The 9,426-nt window shown below is 42.2% G+C and overlaps 1 long non-coding RNA gene across 1 annotated transcript in view; it reads left to right on the top strand.

Moving 5' to 3' along the window:
• Positions 1 to 2,304: 2,304 nt before the first annotated feature.
• LOC110081401 (uncharacterized) overlaps positions 2,305 to 9,426 on the top strand; it is a 45,952-nt gene continuing 38,830 nt past the window's right edge. Inside the window, exon 1 of the long non-coding RNA XR_013541645.1 lies at positions 2,305 to 8,693. This is a non-coding gene — a long non-coding RNA (uncharacterized LOC110081401). The remainder of the gene's footprint in view (positions 8,694 to 9,426) is intronic.

Genomic DNA, 9,426 nt, shown 5'->3' with positions numbered 1-9,426 from the left:
ATTTTATATTCCTGTTATCTTTTAATATCTAACTTATTTTGTATATTTTATGTAATGTTTTTATCCTTGTATTTTTGAGTCTATGACTGTACAATAAACTCAACTCAACTCATACCTGCATACTGTAGATTATGAATCTTTCTCTTCTCCCCCACCCCATGATACAAATCATACTCAGAAACTGAGTAAGTTTTCTCTCAAAATGTGTTGCCAGATGTAAACAATACTCAAACAGCCAGTGTTATATCAGTCCCTTTCTTTGTCAATTTTTTAATCTTACATGACGCCCTATTCCTAATCCTATTTGTAAGAAATCAGTAAATGATAATTTAAGGCTACAGTCCTAAGAGGAAGAAGACCTAGTAACTGAGTACTCTGATTATGCAAATTCCGATCTGTCCAAAACCCCTTCTCTAGGGCTGGTTTTCTTTGGCCCTTTCAAAAAAAATTCCTTCCTACTAAACATAGTGGGAATTCATTTCACCCAGCCTTAGAGCTGATCTAAATGCAACTCCCATCCTTGTTGTTGTTGCTGCTGTTGCAGTTTCTTGTGTATGCTGAAAATTCAGAACCGACTTTTAGCAAACTTAGTAGGGTTTTCAAGGTAAGCGAGAGATTTAAGGAATGGTTGTACCAGTGCCACATACCCAGTGAGCTCCCATGACTGGACAGAGATTATGAACCCAGGCATCCTGAGCCCTAGTCCATCACTCTATCCTCTACACCACACTGGGTATCCACCCTACTTCTACTAGGATCTAAAAGAGCTAGAGATCGAACAGATTCATATCTTCTCTCCAATGCTCCTCAAATCTCCCCCTCCCTTCAAATTTCCAATAGAGGGAAAAGGTAAAGGTAAAGATTCCCCTGGACATTTTTAGTCCAGTCATGTCCGACTCTAGGGGGCGGTGCTCATCCCGTTTTTCAAGCCGTAGAGCCAGCGCTTGTCCGAATACAGCTTCCGTTTTCACATGGCCAGCGTGTCTAGGGAACGCCATTTTACCTTCCCACCGAGGTGGTAGCTATTTACAGTGGTGCCCTGCTTGACGATTACCCCACTCCATGACAAATCCGCTTTACGATGGGATTTTCGCGATCGCTTTTGTGATCGCAAAACAATGTTTCAAAGGGCGATTTTCGCTTCACGACGATTGGTTCCCTTCTTCGGGAACCAATTCTTCGCATTACGATGATCTAAAAACAGCTGATCATTGGGTTTCAAAATGGCCGCCCACTGTGCAAAATGGCTCCCCACTGTGTTTAGGATGGATTCCTCACTTAACAGGCACCAGAAAATGGCTGCCCTATGGAGGATCTTTGCTGGACAGTGAGGTATTTCGCCCATTAGAACTCATTCACCAGTTTTTAATGCACTCTAATGGGTTTTTTACTTTCACTTGACGACAATTTCATTATACAGCAATTTTGCTGGAACGGATTATCATCGTCAAGCAAGGCACCACTGTATCTACTAGCATTTACATGCTTTCGAACTGCTAGGTTGGCGAGGAGCTGGGATAAAGCAACGGGAGCTCACTCCGTCGCATGGATTCAGTCTTACGACTGTTGGTCTTCTGACCCTGCAGCACACAGGCTTCTGCAGTTTAGCCCGCAGCACCAACACATCTCTCAGTACAGAGGGAAGAACCACCAAAGAAGTAGTTATTATAGGCAGAGTGGAGCATCCAGGTTCTGTCTCCTTCTACAAAAATGCTTTACTGAAGACCTCAGATTTCCATTACTTCCTATGACTCCCAAGAATTTAGAACTGCAGCCTAACCATGGGAATATATGTTACTTTGAAGGCAAAGTTACCATACATATATTAATCTGATTTTGCATGAGCAGTCCAAACAGCATTCCATAAACCATTACTGATAGAAGGAGGCAGTTCAAATAAAAGATTATAACTTTTGAATCAGAATCATATTTGGCAGGTGATAGTAGACATTATGATCTTGCTCTGTGCCAGATATGAAGAAAATTGGACAAATACTTTTAAAGTTTGGGCGTGTGTGTGTAATAAAAGTTCTCTCCATGATCTTACAGTATTTTGCTACTGCTTTTACACAGCTCTTAGCAAATTCTGTAGTTATTTTCCAAATGCTTATAACTTCTTCCTGAAGAGAAAATGATTCCTGTTACAAGATTTTTTGTTTGAAGTTGATCTATGCTGTTATTTAAAAGATACTAGACCTTAAAGATGCTTGTTTTACATTGGCTGCATGTTCTTACTGAAGTATTCAACAGCTGTTACCCAAATTTCTTGCCAGTACTTCATGAAACAAATGAGTCTCACTGAGGTGAATGGTACTTACTTCTGGACAAGATGGTAGATAGGACATCCTACTACATGAGTAAGTGCCTTTGGAAAAAATGAACACATACACAGAGGAACCATGCCAGGTGAGGGAGGAAGAGAGGAGCCATGAGGCAGGGACTTTAAAAGGAGGAGCGTAGAGAAGGCAGATTGAGAGATACAGAAAAACTAGAAACAGAAGGTGGGGAGGGAGGGAGGGAGAGGAAGGCCATGGAGATTAAGGAGAGACAGAGAGAGAATGGTGAGAGGAACTTCAAAGGGAGCAGGAGGAGAGAGAAAGAGGACTTATGGACATGAACATAGAGAAAGAAGCACAGAGGGTATGGGAGGGAGGAACCAAGCGGAGACAGAGAGAAAGAAGCAACACAGACAGAAAATAAGAGAGAGAGAGAGAGAGAGAGAAGTTCTCTGGAATGTTTTCTGGCCACAGGAATCCAAAGCAAATCTTTCTTCCCACTTCCATTTCATTCTTGCCTTCTCAGATATTTAGATAGAACAGGCCAGTGTCTGCATACTTTAAAGACAGCCCCATTCAGTTCAACAGGACTTGTTCCCAAGAGGTAACTTAGCTTGCAGTGCTGCTCCTATGAACTCAGTAGTAATTCTCATTAAGGTAAACAAGGCTTACTTCTGGGCAAAAGGGTATACAGTACTAGAACTGCAGCTTTTCCACTTGACTAAATGTCACCGAACTCTTTCAGACTTCCTTCTGAATAGGTTAGTAAACAGGATCACTTGCAGAAACAGTATCTAAAAGCTTTTTCTTGGGTTGACAATACAAGGGTGCCAAAAATACTTAAACTGCAATCTCATACGACGAGCCTACTCAGAAAGAAGCTCTACTAAATTCAATAGGATTTATTTCCAGGTATATTTGGTACTGTAGCCTAGATATTCCAATGATCTCTTGCATTCTAAATTTGAATGCATTGTGTTGCTAAACTTGGTATTAATAAGCCAGGAGACTCAATCTTTCCTGAAATGTCTGCTTTATAAATGTGTCCACAGTTCAAAATGCCAGGAAATGGTCTGACATCTTACAATATTGTGCCTGCATTGCCAGCAGAAAAAGGGATTGTTACGTACAGCTATGACCTCACCTGTCCGTCACTGCTAAAGTTGTGAGTCATCTACCAATGGTGTGACGGAGGGTGGGACATAAGGGGTGGAGCTGTGGTATAAATGTGAGTGAATGTGTGTGAGAGAGTTTAGATAGGGAGAGATAGGGACAGATAGGGTCTGATAGGGCTTGGGTAGGAGATCTGTGATATATTGTGAGAGTCTGTGTATGCTAGTGCTTTTGTTATAGTGATTGAAGTATTATTTAATTATAAGTGATTTACCATTCCTTTTATTTGTACCCAATAAACCTGAGTTTTCATTTTGAATCATATTTTGGCCTGAAGCTACTTATTTGAGGGAATGGTTGGTGGCAGTGGAAATGAAGAGAGATTTAGAGTGACGTAGCGACCCCCCTTTGTGACATAGAGGGAGGCCGTTACAGGGATGAATTGCCAAAGCCAGCTTGAATGGTGACAACTCCAATGTCAGCACCAAGATGGTCTACAGGATCTCCTGATTAGCTCATTACCATTCACAAAGCGATACCAAGCTGATTTCTTTCTTTTTTCAATCACATCTCATGCAAACACAAAACAATTATCATGGCTACTATTCAAAATGTCCTGTAGATATTTATTGCTTGGTGGCACTAAGTGGTCTGAATGCCTAGAAGAAATCCTCTGTTCAAGTATGAACACCTGAATTTTCATCAGGTGCTGTGTATTCACTAAGTCACACTGACTGCAGCTGTGTATGGAGTGTGGCGGCTTCCAGTTTCAGGACTTTGTTTCAGAAAACAAAAGACTTTCTTCCTGCCACCTCTGCAAAAAAAACACTCCTCATTCATAGTAGCAGACTTTGACTTTGATAGCTGCTGGTTGGTAGGTGCTAATACTGCTCCTGTTTTTGAATCTGAAATACTATCAGTGCGCCAAACATGTGATGATGACACATAATTTTTTGTGTAGTAGGAGGTCAGAGGAATAGTTGACTTCAGTCTACTACTGCAGTCTATACCTTCCATTGCATTCTTCCAATACTGTGTATTGTTACCTATAGTTGACATCCACAAGTCTTTATAAGGTACAACAAATGATAATTCAGGAAGGGAGGGAATCAGCATTGATATGGACATAGATTATGCAATACAAAAATCTGGGTGCCTGTGTGAATTTTGTTGTATGGGTATACCATGTATATACTTACAATTACAATAAATTATTTGAATTTATTTGAAAGAATTAAACACCCTTATTCAGGACATTTTACTCCCCTGCCCCAAAGCTTTGAGGAAAGCCCCAGTAGGCATTCATTGTTGACAAAGAAAAAATGTACATTGCACATAACTGAGAGTTATTTAAAACCAGAAGTTTCTGCGAAAAATATCCATATCTTTCCTCTAGCCTTCTCTAAATCTAGATGTGCTTTGCCTCACTCTTTCATCTAAAAGAATATTTGACCTGAATACTATTTGAAGGAGACAGTGTAGAATAATGGGTAGTGTTAGGTTAGGACTCTGGTAAACTGGCTCCAAATCCCTAACTGGTCACGGAAATTCATTAGAGGGTGACAACTATAAACCATTCCTTAACATGTATGAAGAACAGCCCTATGAGGTTTGCCATAAGGCAAAAGTAACTTGATAGCACATAAAAACAATGTATGGGAAAGGAATCTGACTGCAATTTTCTTTTAAGTACTGATGCCAACAGGTTATACTGAGTTGCATAGGATGGAAACATGTGGAATTTTTATTACCCGTTAAGGGGATAACAATACAATACTTCACAAATATTTGAGTGCACACACTCAAGTGAAAGCCACATTTTTTCTAGGCATTTAGTCGGCTTTCTACCCCAAGCAATAAATAATAAGCACACTTGTTGTAAAAAAGCCATAACTGTTGCTTTGTGTTTGGGTGACGTGTTTAACTGATTAAAAATAATTCAGGTTCTGGGAGCTTGGTGTTTTCCATGAATGGGAGTAAACAAAAGAGGGGATCCTGTAGACCATGTTGACTGCTAACATTGGTATTGTTGACATTTAGAATCTCCTTTGCTATGTAAAGCTTGGCATCCTTTTTCCTGCTTGTAATGGGGCACAGTATTGCTAGGCAATATCGGACCATTTCCTTGCATGTTGAATTGTTAACACAGAAGGAATATCCCCATTTCATAAACCAGAAATTTTGTGAAGGATTTTATCTCTCTCTACCTCTGAGGGGATATTACTTTTATTGGGAAACAACCCTGCATGAACAGAGATTTTAATCATTTCATATCAGCTATGGTTTTACCGGCTATTGCTCCTAAAAGTTTCTGTTGACCCACAGCCAAGTGGGGTGTGATGGATGAATGACTTCGTCTACAGAAGGAGAGTTCAGTAAAAAGCACAATTTTCCTAACAGGCACTGTAAAGAAAGGAGAGAAGAGGAGAGATGTTGCAATTTTGTAGCCTGCATAATTAACTTGTAAACGGCCCAGAGATTGCTTGAAGCAATATGGAACAGTATATAAGCAGCATATTTTGCTCTTTTATTTTATTTTATTTGCTTTTTTGTGTTTAATTTAGAAGTAATGTGCCATACAACAGAGGAGAGCAAGCCATTTACCTGTATTTTTAAAAACTCTTACCCAAACTGTTTCACAAGCCCTAATACAGGATGCAGCAAAGCACAGGTGGCTTGCAGTTGAACAGTAGGCAGCTCCCTCCTGAAATTTTAGAGTTAACTAGAGCTGTAACTAGGGTAGGCAACTGGACCTTTCACCCAGGGCATTGAAATTTAGAGATACAAAAATCTGCTGCTGAAAGAGTGCAAATAGAGAGGTTACTTACCTGTAACCATAGTTCTTTGAGTGGTCCTCTGCAAATGCACATAAATGGGTTTTACTGCCCCTGCGGAGGACTTCTTGGAATATTCTAGAGCTTTAAAAAATGTGATTAGTAGGACATTGCCCTGTGGCGTGCATGCTCCGCCCACCCGAAATACCTCAGTTCCGAAAATGTCAGCCTCTGTCAAGGCTCTGACCGAAACAAAGCTCAAGACACTAAGTGACGGACAGCGGGGAGGATGGATGGGATGTGTGGATTCACAGAGGACCACTCAAAGAACTATGGTTACAGGTATGTAAGTAACCTCTCTTTCTTCTTCATGGCCTCTGTGAATGCACACAAATGGGTGACTGGAAGGACAACTGTCATGCCAACAATGAAGTCAACAGAGCCCTTCCGAAACTTGCTTCTTTCTTGGCCCTGATGTACAGACGGTAATGCGTCACAAAAGTCGAGGGAGTTGACCAAGTGGCTGCTCGACAATGCCACGTAGCCAGGCAGTGAAAATTGCCATTGCTCTTGCAGAGTGTGCTTTTAGCACATCTGGTGGAGCCTTGCCCACCAGGTCATAAACCAAAGCAATGGCAGAGGCAATCCACCTCGAGACTGTCTGTGAAGAGGCCAGAGAACCTTTCTGTGGGCCATGGAAGCAGACAAAGAGTTTGAGAAAAGTGCAAAAATCTTTAGTCCTGGACACATAAAATACTAAAGCACGACAAACATCGAGGGAGTGAACCATGCATTCAACATCAGAAGAGGGAGATGGAAACAACGTCAGAAGGATAAAAGGCTGATTAACATGGACATCTGAAATCACTTTAGGGAGACAGGTGACGTCTCCATCTTGGACCTATAATATATGCTTTTGGTTTTATTGTTTTTAAATTTGTAAATTGCCCAGAGTAGACCTTTGGTCTAGGTGGGCGGGATAGAAATCCAATAAATAAATAAATAAACTTTGTCTGGATAAAACTGAATATAAGGAGTGTCGGCCCGAAGGGCGGCCAGCTCACTTGCTCAACATGCAGGTGTTATAGCTACAAGAAAAAGAGTTTTGAGAGAGATAAGTTTGAGATGTGTTGAAGTCATGGGCTCAAAGGGAGGGCAAGTGAGAGCATGGAGAACAACTTGGAGGGACCACTGAGGGAGTGGAGGTCGCACAGCTGGGCAAATGTTCTGCAAGCCTCTAAGAAACATCTTGAGAGTTGGATGGAAAAATAGATGAGAGGCCTCAGATCCAATAGGTTAATAGGATATTACTGCAGAAATATAAACTCTCATCATGGAGTGGGCCAAACCTTGATCAAATAGGTGACGAAGAAACAAGAGGAGGGTATCCAGTGAAACAGGAACCGCTGATAAACCTCATGATGCAACAAATCTAAAGAAAACATTCCACTTATCAAGTGTAGGCATCCTTCAGTCTCGAGAGACTATGGTATCGTGCTCTGTATTGAGGTCTTGGAACAGTGTCTTGTGTGGCTGAGAAGGCCAATTTGAGAGTGACAATCCCTTCCACACTGGAGACAAATCCAATTTGTCCCCTGTCCAGCTCCCTGGTTTTGCTTGTTTCGGGACTGCCTCTTTGCCTCGGTCTGCTGTACAAGTGTCTCTTCAAATTGGGAGAGGTCATGATGCACCGCCTGCCTCCAGACTGAACGCTCAGATGTCAAGGTTTCCCATCTGTTGAGGTCCATTCCTAAGGCCTTCAGATCCCACTTGCAGATGTCCTTGTAACGCAGCTGTGGTCTCCCTCGGGGGCGGCTTCCCTGCACTAATTCTCCGTACAGGAGATCTTTTGGAATCCGACCATCAGCCATTCTCACGACGTGCCCAAGACAACGTAGACGGCGCTGTTTCAATATTGTATACATGCTGAAAATTCCAGCTCGTTCTAGGAGTACTCTATTTGGAACTTTGTCCTGCCAGGTGATACCAAAAATGCGTCGGAGACAACGCATATGGAAGGTGTTCAGCTTCCTCTCCTGCCGTGCACAAAGGGTCCAGGACTCGCTGCAGTATAGGAGTGAGTACCCCCCTGTTTATTTATATAATACAGAGTGGTCATATTGTCCGTGGTAACCTGGACTCCGTGGCCAGCTATGAGGAGGTGGAAAGCTCGGAAAACCTTGATGACTGCTAGCATTTCTAGGTGGTTGATATGCAGTAGCTTTTCCGAGTTGGACCACAGAGCATGAATTTCAGCCAAGTGGAGAGAGGTCGGTGAATTGTAACAGGTAGCCATGTTGTATGATAGAGAGTACCCAAGATACCTTGGTGATAATGGACCACTTGTCGAGAAAGGGATCCAGATGGGAATGATGGGGACAGCCAGGGAATAGATTTGGAGGGATCAAGTCAAATATATTGTTTATTCTTTCTTGCAGGTCAACGGAAAGGTTGACTACAATGCTGAGCTGGTGCCTGAGAGTAGAAAGAAGGAGCAGCTGTGGAAGATTGGACCTCTGAAACCTGAAAGGTTTGTAAGAACAATAAGGCTGCTGAAACGATTGTTGAAAAGTGAAGGGTCTGCGTCACTGAGTGCGTTGGTATCTAGGCTGCTGGGTGGAGTAGGAACAAGCAGTTTTGCAAATTACATTGTCCATCACTTGATCAGTCTTCTTGTTAAAAAGCCCGACTTCATCAAATGGAAGATCCTCAATGCGGGATCTAGCATCATCATTTATTCCTGCTGAGCGCAGCCAAGCATGTCTTCGGAGGGAAATGGCAGAAGCCAAATCCTTCGAGGCAGCATCAGCCATATGGTGATATGCAAGACGCTGCTGCTTAGGAAGAGTAGTGGCTTCTAGATGAGTATTGAGCACATCAGTCCTGATCTCCTCGGGAGCAGACTGAAGGACAGGAAATATTTTGTTCCACAACTGCCTGTGAAAAGCGCCCATTGCCGCTTGATTGTTGGAAACTCTCATCACAAATGAGGCCAAAGAATATAGACGATGGCTGAGAATGTCCAACTTTCTGCCCTCTTGGTTAGTGGTGGTGACTGTTGACTGGTTACCAGCGCGAGATTGATAAGGCTGGAAAAAATTAAAATTTGGAGCAGGACAAGGAAAGCTGTGTTGGCACCATGTGTTTGATAGTGATTCTCAATCCACCTGGAAACTTGGAGGGATGTGGACAGCTTGGCCCATGATTCTTTAATGTCCAGCATTGCTGGTACAAAAGCCAGACTCAACGGAGGGGATTTATCC

Source organism: Pogona vitticeps, chromosome 2, assembly GCF_051106095.1.
Source record: "Pogona vitticeps strain Pit_001003342236 chromosome 2, PviZW2.1, whole genome shotgun sequence".
NCBI lineage: Eukaryota > Metazoa > Chordata > Lepidosauria > Squamata > Agamidae > Pogona > Pogona vitticeps.
The sequence above is the reverse complement of the archived record's forward strand: the minus strand, read 5'-3'. Positions and strand labels throughout refer to the sequence as shown.